Below are 17,574 nucleotides of genomic sequence, written 5' to 3' on the forward strand. Positions count from 1 at the left end.
TTTAATCCATGTGGGGACATGGAAACCTCTCAAAGACTAAAAAGTCTTCAACCCTGAAAATAACTCGAGTTTCAGGGTCTATTGATTAAGCTATTTGGTGCAGGGACTCCTTCAGTGACCCCGAAGACCACTATATCCCACACTGTACACTCATCTGGGCTGTACTCTACTTGAGAAGCGCACGTGGATATTGGTGACACCTAATGACATGGCAAGCAACATCACAGATTTCTTTGTTAACAACAACAGCACACAGCACACGGTGGCAAGATTTTCTATTACTAGTAAAATCTTTACTAGATTTTCTATTGATCCCTTTCCACTTACCTCTTGTGCCCCTGGAGCAGTTTGTCAGAGAGATCAGAAGCTAAGGGACTGGAGGGGGCTAGGTTCTTCTTCATGTGTAGTTACTAACTTTTGACCTCCTGGGCCACTATGTAACCTGTAAGTTTTCTTCACTGAAAGTATTTATCAGAGCATTATAAGGAATGAGTAAGAAAATATATGTCAAAATTTTTTCACAAATAAAAAGATATTAGTAGTAGGGCTCGCTTAGGTAAAATATCCCCATGTGATAATTATACTTTAGAACAAAATTAATTAATTGCGTGTTTTGTCATGCTTCTGCATGTAGTTTGAACTGAGATGGAAACTGTATATCTACCATAGGAGCTAAGAGATATGATAGTAGAATTCTATCCAATGGAAAGGAAAAGGAAAGACAAAGTAGGAGAAAACATCGAATACGATAACAGGGAAGGAGAGAAGGACAGAGGAAGCAGAACAAGAGTGTGTCTGTATGGTGGAGTGGAAGAGTATCCATTAGACTTACTCTTCTGGGAATTTTTAAACTATTCTTGCATAGCAGAGGCCTGGACCATAGAGGACTCATGATACTCTGCAGTTATTGCCACCTAAATAGACTGCTTAAAAAATGATTGTCTTTCTTTTCTCAAAAGGATACTAAAATGTAGACACACACTTATTTGAGTCCACAGCAACATGATATGGAAAAATTACTTAACAATATGTAAAAACAATTTAGTCAGTAAGTGTTTACATATATTTGATTCTACTGGAAAAAAAAGACAAATTTGAAGGGTTTCAGCAGTTTGCCTTGTGATTCTATGAAGTCTAATGTGTGATTAAAGTGAATATAGAAAATCCATGTCAAGGGTGTTTTTATCAATATTTGTGTGTAATAAAATGACTGTTGTAATATATTGAGGTGTAGTATTATACAGTGGTTATAACACAATAGCAGAGAAGTTGGAATGCAATTACTAGAGTCAGATTCTATAGGTTTTGGACAGAGTCATTTGCTCACTGTATAATCTTGGGCAAATACTCAACCTCTTTTTCCTTAGATTCCTCATTTTTACATGAAAGTCATAATAGCAATATTATAAAATTTATCATACAAGTCAATTTGTACAAATTATTTAGAACATATAAGTGCTTAGTGTTAGCTATTGTTTTACATTTATTTTTAAGTGAGAATATATGAGTAAGTTAGTGTTGATTTTTATTTTATTTTAAAACTTCAGTGTGTATGTTTATGTGTATTTTAATTACTGCCTTCTAAATAAAATTTGAAAGTCTTGAATATATGAAACAGCTTAGGGTGAAAGGCACTCATGGGACAATAAAAAAAAGGAGAGAATTACTTTTCAGGTATATTATGGTTTCACTTAAGAATTATATTCAAATGGGGCACCCGGATGGCTGAGTCAGTTAAGTGTTTGACTCTTTATTTCAGCTCCATCTCATAATTGTGAGTTTGAGCCCCATGTCAGGCTCTGAGAGAATCTCAAGATTCTCTCTCTCTCTCCCCCTCTCTCTTTGTCCCTCCCCTGCTTGCTGTCTCTATTTTTCAAAAGTAAATATATAAACTTAAAAATTATATCAAAGTAAATGATGACATTCTTAGATTTTTGTTTATTAATATTTTTATTCATGTACATCTAATGATTAGGCATAATTTTTAAACTGATAGTCCATATGAGCTGTGTGTTTGAAGCTTCTTCATCTAGTAATTTGAATTACTGCATAGAACTATCAAAATCCAGGGCGCCTGGGTAGCTCAGTTGGCTGAGCTTCTGGCTTCGGCTCAGGTCATGATCTCATGGTTCATGGGCTTGAGGCCCGTGTTGGGCTCTGTGCTGACAGCTAGCTCAGAGTCTGGAGCCTGTCTTCAGATTCTGTGTCTCCCTCTCTCTTTGACCCTCCCTGCTCTTCCTGTCTCTCTCTCTCTCTCAAAAATAAATAAAAGACATTTTAAAAAACGATCAAAATCCTTGACTCTTTTAATTTCAATTAATTTCTTTTTGTGTTGAACTGTAATTACCCAGTCTTCTTTAAAAAAAAAAAATTCAAATCTAATTAGTGTTGCACCCAAATCTTCATCAATTAAAGAGTATCTTGGTACAATAAATACCAATATGAGAAAATATAACAGTGTCTCAGGATAGATCCTTTTAAAAATAATCAACAGTACGAAAATTCAAAATAACTGGAAAAATAAATTTAAAACAAATGCAAAATGCAAAACTTTCTCTTAATAGGTTATCAAAGACACAACAAGCAAAGGAAGCATGTTTATCATGTGCATTTTCCACCAATTAAATCATGAGATAGCAATATTCTTATATGTTTCATTAAGAACTTCAGGTTAAAGAGATGCTGATTACAGATATACATGCAAAGCATAATTGATTTCTGAAATGAGATCTCTTTACTGATGAAACAAAAGCTACTGATTTCCTTCTCCTTTAACCCTCTTTGGATCTTGTGCTGTGTAAGGGAGGAAAAATAATTTTCCCTCCACCCTTCTAGGTTCTTGGCTGAAACACCCTCTCCTGATGGAAGACAGATTAACGATAGGAAAACAGAACTTCAGTAACATGTATACTTCCTGTACTCATGAGGAGATAGCCAGGAAAACTAACTCCCCAAAATGGCCCAAGCCATCATCTTAAATACTGTCTCTTTTAAAAACAAAATGTGTTGGAGTGGGGGCTGCTGGAACCAGGTAAGGGAGGTTATCACACAAAGCAAGGTAAACAAGGGTAAGGTTGTTATGCAGATTGAAGTCATTGCCTTCTCCATTAATAGTTTCTAGAGACTTAGTGTCATCTTTTTTGATATAGAGGGGAGATGACCTTACAAATGGAGATTATTTTTCTTATAAATAGAAGTGTCATTTTCACAGGTTTTTCTGTGTCTGCTGCTTTTAAAAAATATTTAGCTCAAACAAATTATTCAGCTCAAAATAATCCTTATGCCAAAGAGGCATCTTTTGGGGTGACATATTCTGCTCCCCTTTAGCTGTTATTGAATTTTTAATTATTCTATAATACTGCTCCATTTAATAAAAATACAGCAAAATAAAAGTACCTTTCAAATAAAACCTTTGGAAAACATATCTGAAGAAAATCGAAAAATTAAACATTAAAGAAGGTGATATCTTTTTCACCCCTTCTTCCTCCCCTAATACCCAACTAAATGTGTTCAAATATCAAGTTCAAATACCATGGAATACAGCAGCAAAAGAGAAAGAAATAGGACCTAGAGTCAGTTTTGGCAAAATCCGCTTCCCCAGCAACTGGTTTTAAAAAGCTTCAAAAGGACATTGAAAATTCTCTTATCTGAATAAAAAAAAAAAATCTCTCTTATCTGGTTCTGGCCACTATTACAACTATCTCAAAACCATTATGAATCGGACAGCATCACACCTAGTAAGTAGAGAGATGCTCTATGGAGTCATACAAGATGGAAAGTTTTTCTAGAAAGAAAAGGGGCAAGGAATTATTCCAAAAGAAAAGAATGGATTGTTTCAGGCCAGGATATCTGAACAGAAAGAAGATGGCAAGGTTTTTATGATACAGATGACTTCACTGTTGGTGCCCAGTCAATTTCAGATGGACTGTTAGAATGTCACATTTCTGGGATACGTCAAAACAGTAATTAAATCCTGGTTTTTCTTTTGGGGGCAAGGACTCCACTTTGGACTTGATTCTTTTTAACAGAATTCATGTCATACTGCCCTTACCCTGGTCTTGACCTCTAAATGGATTGCCCGTGGTATACTTTGCTATGGTCACAATCTAGAACAAAAGAATTGCTTACATGTTGTTGAACCTACTCACAAATAATAGTGAAAAGATTTTAAGACTAAATTATCCAGAAGACTTTATAATGAGTTTCTAATTGCTATACCAATGCATTTGTCCCTTTCCATATGTATATATAAGTTACAGGGGAAATAGAAAAGCAGATTGATTTAGTCATTTGTATATATTTTCAGCAATATATTGTTCAAGTTCTAACATCTCTGAGCAAGGGTTTACTTCACATAATGGTGTCTGGCCAATGCAAATGTAATATGATAAAATTAGAGTGTCCTTAAGGGAGAAACAGAATAAAGTCAGAATAAAGAACAGAAATGCCTATATATACATATATATATTCCTTTAAATGTATGCACTTTTAGACAAAACTAGATGAAAGACATAAAAATTGTTTCAACATTTGGCACATTATTTGATGCCCCATTTTCATGTGGCAATATTGAAAAAAAAACAGAAAAAAGCCCCACATATATCCTTCTTTATAATTGTTTTTTTCCCTATTCTGTTATAGTTCTATTTGTGTTCTTGACACCAATACATTTTTGTTATATGCATTGCAGGTATCTATTCCCAATCTGTGGTTTGTCTTTTAACTTTGTATATAGGGGCTTTCAAAATTGGAGTTTCAAGCTTTTCTGTGCAACCCAGAGAGAGGTCTATATAGCATTTTAATGGGTTCACCTTGTAACTTAAAAACTTTCACAATGCCTGAAGCCCTTGATGTCCTGCAAATGAAGAACGAGGATGTCCTCAAATTCCTTGGAGTAGAAACCTACTTAGGTGGCACTAACCTTGACCTCCAAATGGAACAGTACATCTAACAAAAGGAAAGCATTGGCATCTGCATCATAAATCTGAAGAGTACCTTGAAGCTTCTGCTAGCAACTCATGCTAACATTGCCCTTGGAATTCTGGCTGATACCAGGCTCCTATGATCACCAGCTAGAACCTACAACCTGACCTTTACTGCCCACATGCTTGTACTCACCGACCTGTGTCCCACAGTTTTCCTTAAGCTCTTCTTTCCAGCTTATCTCTTAACTCAGGCAAATGGAAAGTGCGACCACCCTCAAGTGATAGGGACTTGCCTTGACCAGAGCTCCAGCGGGCCCAGACCACCCAGATCCGTTTCGGCGTAATCCCCGCTCCATGTAATCCCCCGTCAGCTATGTTCACCTCATTTTGACACTAAAATCTCTGCCCAAGGAGGAGCACCAGCCTCATTTACACAGCACACAATGTATGGATAGATGTTTCCTTAGGGCATGTGCCCGGCCTTATGCCTAACTCCGCGAGGATCCCCTTTTTCATTCTCACCCTAAATAAAAGGAACCTATACACACTTGCTCAGGGAATCACAGCTTAGAAGTTATTCTCTAATCTTATTTGCTGCCAAGTTTCCATTGTGTGACACCGGCTTCTATCTGTGACTCATCAAGAGCAAACCCTCATCGGCCGGGCTACCATGCCCACCAGGACACTGGCCTGTGAGCTGTGCTGAAGGGTGATGCTCTCACTGAAGCCACTCCTATCCCTGGCAGCTTCACTTCTGGAAATTTCCTTAACCAGATGAAATCAGTCTCTGGGAGCCAAAACTTCTGGTGGTAACTGAGTCCAGGGCTGACCACCAGCTCCTCACAGAGGAGTCTTTTATTAACCTGCATACCGCTGCTGCTTTGTGTGACACAGACTTGCCTCCGCTCTGTGTGAACTTAGTCACCCTACGCGACAAGCGGGCTTACTCAGTGGGTCTGATCTGGCGGATGCTGGCCTGGGAAGTTCTGTGCGTAAATGGCACCAACTCCCCAAAACAGGCATGTTAGGTCATACCTGATCCACAAGCCTCCGGGGATCCGGAAAAGAATGAAAAGGAAGAGGAGGGGTGCCTGGGTGGCTCAGTAGGTTGAAAATTCCACTTTGGCTTAGGTCATGATCTCACAGTTGGTGGGTTCGAGCCAGGTGTAGGGCTCTGTGCTGATGGCTCAGAGCCTGGAGCCTGCTTCCGATTCTGTGTGTCCCTCTTTCTCTGGCCCTTCCCTGCTCATGATCTGTCTCTCTCTGTCTCTCAAAAATAAATAAATGTTAAAAAAATAAAAAGTAAATGAAAAGGAAGAGGAGGCCACTGCTGAAAAGACTGTGAGACCAAGGAAGAATCCTGGCGAGGCAGACTAGTCTGAAGGCGAGGAGGCGCCTCCCTGGGAACCCCCAACTGAAGACTGGGGTGCTGGGCTTAAGCCTCCGCAGGTCCCACTGCTCACGCCACTAAACGGGTAGGAACAATGGTGTGGACGGAAGCTGTTCTTCCGCAGACTCTTACACAGCAAATGAAAATAAGGGTGGTGGAAAAGAAACAGTTTCCAAAACTTGGGTTGCAGAAAGCCCCATGCCAGTGATTCCTCATAACTAGTGCAGTGAATTCAACTATAGTAGAAATCGGCTTTGGTCAGCGGCTGCCAGGAGGCATTCACTCTCCATTCGCCTTGATTGGTGATGTATTTTGTCGGATAATGAATAAGGTCTTTAAATGATAAAAAATATTCAACATTTATATAATTTGTTCAACCTCATCTTGGCTACTTTTTCTTTTCTTTTCTTCACATTTAAAGAACGGGATATATCTGACTAGTATTTCACATGTGCTAGGTCATTGGTCTGTATAAAAAATGAATCTCTTTACAAATATAAAGACCTAAAACACACACACACACACACACACACACACACACACACACACGTATATATATAATAGATCTTCTTAACATATAAATTGTGAAAACTTCCTATTCTCTAGGTTCTTTCTACAGTATTCCATATGGAAATAGTAGCAAAAGAAGTTCTTTTTCTTGTGACTTTGTTTCATCTGTTCAAAGAAAATACTCTGAGTTATTTGCTTTTCTTCCCTATTCACAGATTGATGTGCTACCTTTTAAAGCATGTAGTCAGAGCCATATTTTTCCTTCAATTTTACATACTGGGCATATATCTTCTGGTAAGCTGCACCTTTTGTTCCTTTTTTTATGGCTTTTATGCATTGTTATTCCATTAGTACAAAGCTAGCTATTTCTACAAATGTCCCACAGAGAGAATATTTCAGTGACTTCCCTGACAATGCTGACGAGTCTTTGTTTAGCATTATTCTGCCTTCTAATTCTGCGCTTTAATGTCACTCCCTGTGTTCTGGTTTAATTCAAGTTCACTTATTCTCATTCTGTCAGTCTCTAATCACTGGCTCTTCTATCTTTCAATTACACAGATCTGAGCGCAGCTGGTCTGCACTCACACGAGTTTGGTCTGTCGCTTAAGTGCTGGTCCAAAATAGGATGCGATGTTTGCTACAACCAGTACCTCGTTGAAAGCCTGGAGGAAAGTTGTTAGAAGTTTACCTCATCATTTTATAGGATTTTACTTAGAATAAAATGAATTTTGTTTGGAATAGGCCTATGGAAAACATGGCTTTAAAAAAAAGTTAATTTGATGGGAAATAGAATATTAAAAGTCTACATTAATAAAATTATTTAAGTGTGATTAGTATTTATTGGTATAATACTTTGAGAATTGTGGAAATATGCACTTCAAGGCTTCTATAATTTCCTGGCATAAATAATAATATAAGATATTTTAATGAAAACATTCTAGGGGCGTCTGGGTGTGTCAGTCAGTTTAGCCTCTGACTTTGTCCCAGGTCATGATCTTGCTGTTCTTCCTAAGTTTGACCCCTGGATCAGGCTCTGTGCTGACAGCTCAGACCTGGAGCCTGCCTCAGATTCTGTGTCTCCCTCTCTCTCTGCCCCTCATCCCCTCACTCTGTGTCCCTCTTTCAAAAACTGAATGAACATTAGAAAAACTTAAAAACAAAGAAAACCTTCTAAAATAAATGCAGTACAAATAGGATGATTTATAAATGTAACTTTTCTAATTATTAATCAAATTATGATATTACTATTAGTCTTTGGTTTATATTATCATATTATCTGAAATTTAAAAATGTGTGTTTCTTTTAAAAATATGTAATTTGTAAACCCTAGAGCAATGACAAGAAAAAACTAAGAGATAATTACTAAAACAATAGTAGCAATAAAGTAGAATATTAAAAAGCATTTTAAATTAAAACAAATAAAGGCTAAACGTGCAAAAACTGGAGAAAAAACAAAAGCAAAAATATAAAACAAAGAGTAGTTTAAAAACAACTGTGGTGATAAGAATGTCACATAAAAACGGTTTAAACTCAGGGTCTATGGCAGAAATTGTCATGCGTTATGTAAAGACTAAACTGTGTTTTCCGTAGGAAAACCACTTTTAAAATTAGATAATTGTTTAAATCTAAAAGGATAAAGAAAAAAATATTATAAGAACAGTGTACAAAAGATACCTACAGATGTAATATTAATATTACATAGTAATTTATAGATATATATGCTAGTACTTAGAACAGGAAAAATTATCATGCATAATGAGGAAAATGTTATAATGACAAAGGGAACAAACTGAAAAGAGAATTAACAGGGGTGCCTGTTGGTTGAGCATCCGACTTCCACTCAGGTCGTGAACTCACGGTTCCTGAATTTGAGACCCTGCGGGCTCCGCGCTGACAGCTCAGAGCCTGGAACCTGCTTCAGATTCTGTCTCTCTCTCTCTCTCTCTGCCCCTCCCCCGCTCATTTTCTCTCTTTCTCTCTCTCTCTTCCCTCTCCCTCTCTCTCAAAAATAAATAAGCATTAAAGAATTTTAAAAAAGAGGACAATCAGAATTTTTATGACCTAATAGGTATATTTTACATAAAGCGATAATTGATAGAACTGATAAGATGAATAGATAAAAGTCCAAGTATCCGTGAAGTTTTTAAATATTTTTCTCACAGTCCACCTTCAAAATATGATGCCACTGCTTCTAAATTGTAGGATCTTACAAAAATATATTTTAATTTGAACTTTCTTGTCTTTGAATAATATTCATTATATATTTTATTCCACTTATAACCACATCATTCAATTTAAAATATGATTTTTTATATATTTGTAAAGGCTACCTAACTCTGTGGACTGATGTTTTCTTAAATGACCAATGGAGAATGTTACAAAGCCATTCATCCGGAAAACATCCATTCAAAGCATAAAAGAGAGTCATGAATTTTAAAGTAACAAATTACAAAAAGTGCACTAATATGCTTTTCTGATTCCTTATTGAAATTAACCTTTAAGAAGCTACCACTTGTCAAGTTTTGACAGTATATCAAAGAAAAATATCCACAATTATCTGAACAGGCTTTTAGAATACTTTTAGCTTTTCAAATTACTTGTCTGTATTAAGAACAGATTTTCTTCATATACTTGGAACTATAAAAAACATAATAATGAACTGAATACAGAAATAATTGTGACAATCCAGCTATCTTTTATTTATTATACAGAGATTTTCAAAATCTAAAGCATTGTCATTTTCTTCCTCATTATTTTACATATACTTTTCTAAGTAAGGCATTAATTATACATAACATTATATTAGTTTCAAGTGTACAGCATAATGATTCAATATTTGTATATATTGTGAAATGATCACCACAATTAAGTCTAGTTAATGTGGGCCATCCTAGTTGTCACATTTTTTGTGTGTGATTAGAACTTTTGGATAGAGTCTCTTAGCAACTTTCAAATGGATGATAGAACATTATTAGCCATAATTACCATTCTGTACCATGTTTGTTTCTGTAACTGGAAGTTTGTACCCTTTGATCCCTTTCACTCATTTTTACCACTCTTCACCCAGCAACTCTGGAAACCATCAGTCAATTCCTTGTATCTTTGGCATTTTTTTTTTAATTCCATATATAAGTCAGATCATGCAGTAATTATCTTTCCCTATTCGACTTATCTCCCTTAGTGTAATGCCCTCAAGGTCCATTCACATTGTCACAAGTGGTAAGCTTTTTTTCTTTGGTAGGAATGAATAATACTCACATATGTATCACATTTTCTTCATTAATCTATTGATAGACATTTAGGTTGTTGTAGCCAAATTTTTGGCTATTGTAAATAATACAGCAATGAACATGGGTCACAGATGTGCAGATGTCTTTTTGAATTAGTGTTTTCATTTTCTTTGGATGAATACCAAAAGTGTAATTGCTGCATAATATATTTTCTTTTCTTTTTTTATAATGTTTATTTTATTCTAGAGAAAGAGAGAGGGGAGGGGCAGAAAGAGAGGGAGACACAGAGTCTGAGGCAGGTTCCAGGCTCTGAGCTGTCAAAACAGAGCCTGAGGTGTGGCTTGAACTCACAAACCGTGAGATCATGACCTGAGCTAAAGCTGGATGCTTAACCGACTGAGCCACTGAGGCGCCCCTGATAATTTTATTTTTAATTTTTGAAGAACCTCCACACCGTTTCCCATAGCAGCTGCAGCAGTTTACATTCCCATCAACATGCACAGAGGTTCTATTTTCTCCATATTTTTGCTAATGTTTGTTATTTCTTATCTTTTTGATGTATGAAGTGATATCTTGTTATGATTTTGATTACATATAATTATTTTTTATATATAGCTGTTTTTTAAATTAAAAAAAAATTAATGTTTTATTTATATTTGAGAGAGAGAGAGAGAGAGAGATAGAAAGCGTGAGCTGGGGAGGGTCAGAGAGAGAGAGAGAGACACAGAATCTGAAGACAGGCTCCAGGCTCTGAGCTAGCTGTCAGCACAGAGCCGGACATGGGGCTCGAACCCACGAACACGAGACCATGACCTGAGCCAAAGCCGGACGCTCCACTGACTGAGCCACCCAGGCACCCCTAAATTTTTTAAATGTTTATTTATCTTTAAGAGAGAGAGAGAGCATGAGTGGGGAAAGAACAGAGAAAGAGGAGAAACACAGAATCCGAAGCAGGCACCAGGCTTTGAACTTTTAGCACAGAGCCCGATGCGGGGCCCAAACCCACAAACCTTGAGATTGTGACCTCAGCCAAAGCTGGACATTTAACCAACTGAGCCATCCAGCCCCCCTGAATATAACCATTTTTTAATTAAGACATTTGTTTACATTAAAATATAGAAGTATTGTGGATTTTATTGATACTTTATCAATAAAGTATTAAAATTTTCAGTTTTTATTTTTTTATTGTGATAAGAACACTGACTTGAGATCTTTCTTAATGAGCTTTAAAGTGCTTGATACAGTATCATCAAGTAGAGACACAATGTTTTATGGTAGATCTCTAGAACTAATTTTATTTATCTTGCTTAACTGAAACTTTATGCTCATTGAACAGCTTCTCATTTCCCCAGTGTCTGGCAATCACCATTCTACACTCTGTTTCTTTGAGTTTGAGTATTTTATATACTTTTTTTTTTTACATGGAATCAGGCCAGGGACACCTGGGTGGTACAGTCTGTTAAGTGTCAGACTCTTGATCTTGGCTCAGGTCATGATCTCACAGTTTGTGAGTTCAAGTCCCACAATGGGCTCAGCACTGATGTTGCAAATCCTGCTTGGGATTCTGTCTCTTCCTCTCTCTGACCCTGTGTGCTCTCTGTCTCTCTCTCTCTTTCTTCTCTCAAAATAAATAAATACACTTTGAAAAATAAAAAAAAAATGGAATTAGTCCAGGGTCGTCCATGTATAAGGCAAGATTTCTTTTCAAGGAGTGATAATGTTCCATTATATACATATGCTAGAGCTGCCATGAACATGGGGTTGCAGATATTTCTTTGAGATCGTGATTTTAGTTCTTTTGGATATATATCCAGAAGTGAGATTGCTGAATCCCTTTATTTGTTCTATTTTTAGTTTTTTGAGAAATCTTCATGATGTTTTCCTTGGATGCTGCACCAATTCCTAACAAGAATGCACACAGATTTCAATTTCTGTACGTCCTCTCTACCATAGTAGCTTTTGTTTTTTCATAGTTGCCATCCTAACAGACATACAGTGAAATCTACATAAACAAAAGGTCTATCTCACAACAGACTGATGTTCCCGAGGCTAAGCAAAGCACATGTGACCATGGGAAAAATTAAGAACGGTTGTTGGTATACTGTTTGTTGTTTCTCTGGCACTTTAAAATGTTCCTTTTTGTCTTTTGACTATATAATTTCTTACAGTATGCCTGTGGATTCTTATCATAATCATCTGTATATAAGAAGTCTCTAGGTTTTAAAATATTCTTTTTGGGGTTTGTGGGTGGCTCGGTCAGTCAAATGGCCAATCTTGATTTTGGCTCAGGTCATGAATTTATGGTTTGCAAATTTGAGCCCACATTGGGCTCCATGCTGAGAGTGAAGAACCTGCTTGGGATTCTCTTTCTCCTTCTCTCTCTGCCCATCCTCCAATCATGCTCTCTCCCTCTCTCTCAAAATAAATAAACTTAAAATATATAAATAAATACATAAAATATTCTCTTTATACTAGTGTTTTTTTCCCAGTTCCATTATGGTGTTCTTAGGTGCTTATACTCCTTACGGCTCCTTGAACTTTTTGTATTAATATATTTAAAATTTTCTTTAAAACTGTACAGTTTTCTGCCATTTTCTCTTTAGTTTGTTTTCTCTGTCTCGGCCTGTTTTTTACCTTCATTGCCATCCCATCCTTGTTGTACTCCAGGTACATTAGACAGCTTGTTATTGTCCTAAATTACACCGAAGCTCTTCATTATTGTTAGTCTATATGCTTTCTGTGTTTTGCTTCAGATGGACTTTATTGCTCTGTCTTCAAGTTCAATGGTCTTTTCTTCTCTGTTAATCTACGGTTAATTACATCCAGTGAATTTTTATTTAAGACCTTGTAGTTTTCATTTTTATGATGCTAATTTAGTTCTTTTTTCCTTTCTTTCCTAATTATGTTTAAATTTTTTAAAAGTAATTGAGCATATTTGTGATAACTATTTTAAGGTCTCTGTTTATAAATTGCATCAATTTTGTCAACATCAGGACTATTTCTGTTGAGTCACTGCTGTTGCTTTCTTTTTTGGTCTTAATATATTGCTTCCCATGACTGAGTCTAATCCAAGTTTTTAAATTAATACATACTATAAATATGTTTATTGACTGGATCTTTTATTAGTTACTGATTACATATTGCTTTATATTTTGTATGTTTGTAAACATATGTCTTTATACATGGACATATACAGTGTACAACAAAAGTTTTATATATTGTATATATATAATATATGTTGTCTTTAGGCATTTATTCCATATATCCAGGATATAGTATTTATATATAATAAGCTTATTCTGTGTACATGTATGCATTCAACACATATATAATTACTATAAATAAATTATAATATCTAAACCACACAAATACAATTTTTCAAATTCATTGAATTTTATAGATGAAAGGTCTTGCCTAGTCTTACTAGGTTATAGACAAAGAAACTGCAATCACATAAGCTGAAATTGTTTAAAGTTAATAACAAGGAAACCTAAATTGTAAGTCCTCCTCCCAGCTTGATGTGCTTGTCACTTTATCATCCTAACCTGAGAGATTTCAGTAAGTCATTCCTGGAAATTCTAAATCCCAATTGCTTTTGAGTAAACAATTTATTTCTTGCTTATGTTTTAAAATCCATCACTTTTGCTTGAAGTATCACCTAACACAAATTATTTCATATTGGAATAACATAGACAATGATACATACTATAAAAACTTTTTATAGGTTACTATATCACACTAAGTAAAAGGTATATGAGAATATTAAAGGGCTTAGTTGCTTTTATGTTTTTAATTATCCTGGCTTTTTAAATGTAAATTCGTCATTTCTCCACCAGTACATTTCCTTGCCAGGCTAGAAATATACAGTTTAGTGGATATCCTGATGATGAAATGGACTTTAGAATTATTTCATTTAGTACATAATTATTGAGTGATTGCTCCTTGCCAGGAACTTATGGCATAATATGACAAAATTAATATTTCCAGTATTCCTCTAAAATCACCACCACTATAATATTCAAGTGCATTCTATTAACTAGATTGTAGAAAGTGACACTCTATGTAGCCTGCTGTTTTCCTTTCAGTGACTAGAGAGAACTAAATTCGTTAACAAAAATAAATTAAACTTTTTTAAATGCATGACATTTTTGAGGAGTTTAAATTATTCTCTAAAATATGACTTTTAGAGATTTAGATATATATATACATGTCAGCATAATATAAAAACCTTCAGACATATAATAATACCATTATTTAAAAAAGACAACTTTTAACAAAACACATGCAAAACTCTTTTTTCAGTCTTGTTTTTTTTAACATGGGCATATTATTTTATATTCATTTTACATAAAATTAAATACCAAAATAGAAGGAATTATATAGATAAATATTATATTTTTTGGCTCCTGTGGAGGCTAGGAGAAAAATAAAAGCCCTTTGAAAATTTCAACAAGTTTTTTAGTATTGTTTATTATAATCTCTTATGTCCTAATTCTTTTTTCTATAAACGTGACATCTTTTTTTAAAAAGTATTTTTTCTTAAAACCAAATAACATGTTAAAATCTCATTTGGTAATCTTTACCCTTTACTAACAGAATACGATCAGCATTCTTAACATTTATGGTATTACCTAAGATCTCTGTAAATTAAACACTTATTCATGGGACCCTGGATTTTTCTTCACAAACTCCGACTTGATTATTCTTAACTGACTTTTAATCTAAGTCTCCTAAATTGTCATAAAAATTAGGCTGATTCACTGTCCCTTTGAGACTGTGGTATAAAAGCCCATCCATCACAGTGTATCTAATTAAGAAACTAAGTTAAGAGGTGTTTGAACAAGATATTTGAAAATCTCAGGGGACCAGACAATTGAATTGGTATTTCAGACATATCAAATTAGTTAATGATTTGGGAATCTCTATTCTGCAAGAGTATGTAAATTAAAAAAGAATAATGAAATTCATTAAAGCTCGGTATCAGGGAGGAGGGAGGGCCCTGTGCACCCTGCATGTAATTGTAAGTACCTGCTCCATTCAGATAGCAGGACAGGAAGCCAGGGGAACAAAAAAAGCAATTTGAACAGATTAATTTCATATTGGACATAGATAATTACAATTATTTTTCTTTATATTTTTAGGGTATCTTTCTCATAATTGACAAACCCATATTTGGTAACAAGGCTTGTTTTCCATTTTCAATTCACCATATGAACTTGTAAGATAAATGTCTTGCCGTTCAAGATGACAATAGAAGTGGAATTTTTTTTCTTGAAACTTAACAAAGTATTTTATTTATTCTGTCAGCCTATTTTGATACTGAAAGAAGCAGAAGAATAAAACTATACTGTTTTATCCAAAAGCATGGAGTGAAAGGGCTGTTAAATCTCACCAACAAATAACTGGACTGAAACATGTATTTAGAATGTAAACAAAACCTTTTCTTCTGTTCCAAAACTGCATACTTATGGTTCTTTTAAAGCATATTAAGATAAGAATGTAACCAATGATAATATTTGGCTCAATAAAATAAAAGTAATTTCTTCTATTTGGCATCATTTTATTTATCCATCAAAAATATTTACTTTTAATGTATCATTTAAAATATTTAAACTCAGATAAAATATGTAAGGGTTGGGGCGCTTGGGTGGCTCAGCTGGTTAAAGCATTTGACTCTTCATTTTGTTTGGCTCAGGTCGCAATCTCATGGTTTATGAGTCTGAGCCCTGCAGAGAGCCTACTTGGGATTCTCTGCTTCTCCACTGTTTGCTCTCTCTCTCTTTCTCTCTCTCTTCCAAAATAAATAAATAAACTTTAAAATAAATAAAGGGTTTTAGAACATGCTAGAGTTATAAAAATAATATACTTTTCCTCGACTTTTATATATTAAAAAACTGTAGAAATATAATAGCCAAATGTTAGTTTGAACTATGATACTCCGTTTAAAATTTTTTCCTAATGTTTATTTAATTTTGAGGCGGGGGAGAGAGAGAAAGAATGAGTGGGGAAGGGGAGAGAGAGAGAGGGTGACACAGAATCCAAGGCAGGCTCCAATCTCGGAGCTGTGAGCACAGAGCCCAATGCCGGGCTCAGACCCACAAACCTCAAGATCATGACCTGAGCTGAAGTCCAGGGACCCCTATGTTACTCTGTTTAAAACTACAAAATCCCAAGAACTTTAAAATATGAGCACATTCCCTCCCAATGCTTTCCCCTCCTTTCTCCTTTGCTGTTCCCTCCAATCCAGTAGCCTCTAGGGTACATATTTGACTTTATAAGAATTCTGCCTTTTGTTAACCTCAGAAGCAAAGAAAATTGTAAACATTTTCAAAATACTATTTATTGTGTCCACAAGGTGAATGTTGGAATCATTAAATTGTTATATATTAAAATCAAAAGAGGTCAGAATATAGAAGATAAAGTACTTATTCTCAAAGGAGATTCTCATTGAAATGGAATGCGTTCAGGGTAACACATTAACAGTAAAGCGAAACAAATATTCTTAAAATAGAAATAGTATTTATAAAGAAAACAATCCTAAAATAGAAATAAAAGACGTGAGCAAAAGTTTATGAGTAAAGCTATGCCTTGGAGTATTGTTCCCAATAGTGACAATGATGATCAAACAACAGGGGAAATGATTAAATATACAATGGTAAATCTATCAACTGCAGCAGACATGGTTTAAGCAGAAGGAATATTTAATGACAATAAAAACTGGTCATGATTTAATATGATGAATGAAGAAAGCATATTTGAAAAAAAGATATATTGCACAATAGGATTCCAAAGTTATTTCTTTTAATTTTATAATTATATTTATATAGAAATAAGATGCACCATCATATTGATAAATTGAACTCTTAGAGTCTGGTTTAACCATGATGTTAATTTTTGTTCTTTACTGATTCCCATATATCCATCTTGTTTTCAATGAAATTGTAAAGTAGTGGGCCCCCTTATTCTGTTTTCCTTGTATAGTTTACCCACCATCAGCTATGGTCCTGAAGCAGATGATTGATCCTGTTTCTGATGTATTGTCAGCAGGTCAGTAGTGCCTGCGTCCAGCTCACCAGGCCTACGTCATTCACCTCACTTCACCTCATCACATAGGCCTTGTATCATACCTCATCACAAGAAGGGTGAGTCCAAGACAAGATATTTTGAGAGAGTGAAAGACTACATTCAAACAACTTTATTACATTATATTCTTATAATTATTCTAGTTCGCTGTTAGCTACTGTTGTTAATCTCTTATTGTGCCTAATTTATAAATTAAGCTTTATCATAATATAAAAACTATGGGGAAAACAGTAGAAAAACACACATATAGTGTTTCATAGTATCTGTGGTTTTAGGCATCAACTGGAGGTCTTGAAACATACCCCTGTGGATAAAGGTATACCACTCTATTACTTTATCAGAAAAAAATCAATGATAAAAAACGTAATTCCCATAAGATTTTTTTTCCATTTAAAAATATACTTTTAAAATGTCCTTCTCCAGAAGGACGTTTTAT

The sequence above is a fragment of the Suricata suricatta genome, chromosome 3, assembly GCF_006229205.1.
Source record: "Suricata suricatta isolate VVHF042 chromosome 3, meerkat_22Aug2017_6uvM2_HiC, whole genome shotgun sequence".
NCBI classification, from domain to species: Eukaryota; Metazoa; Chordata; class Mammalia; order Carnivora; family Herpestidae; genus Suricata; species Suricata suricatta.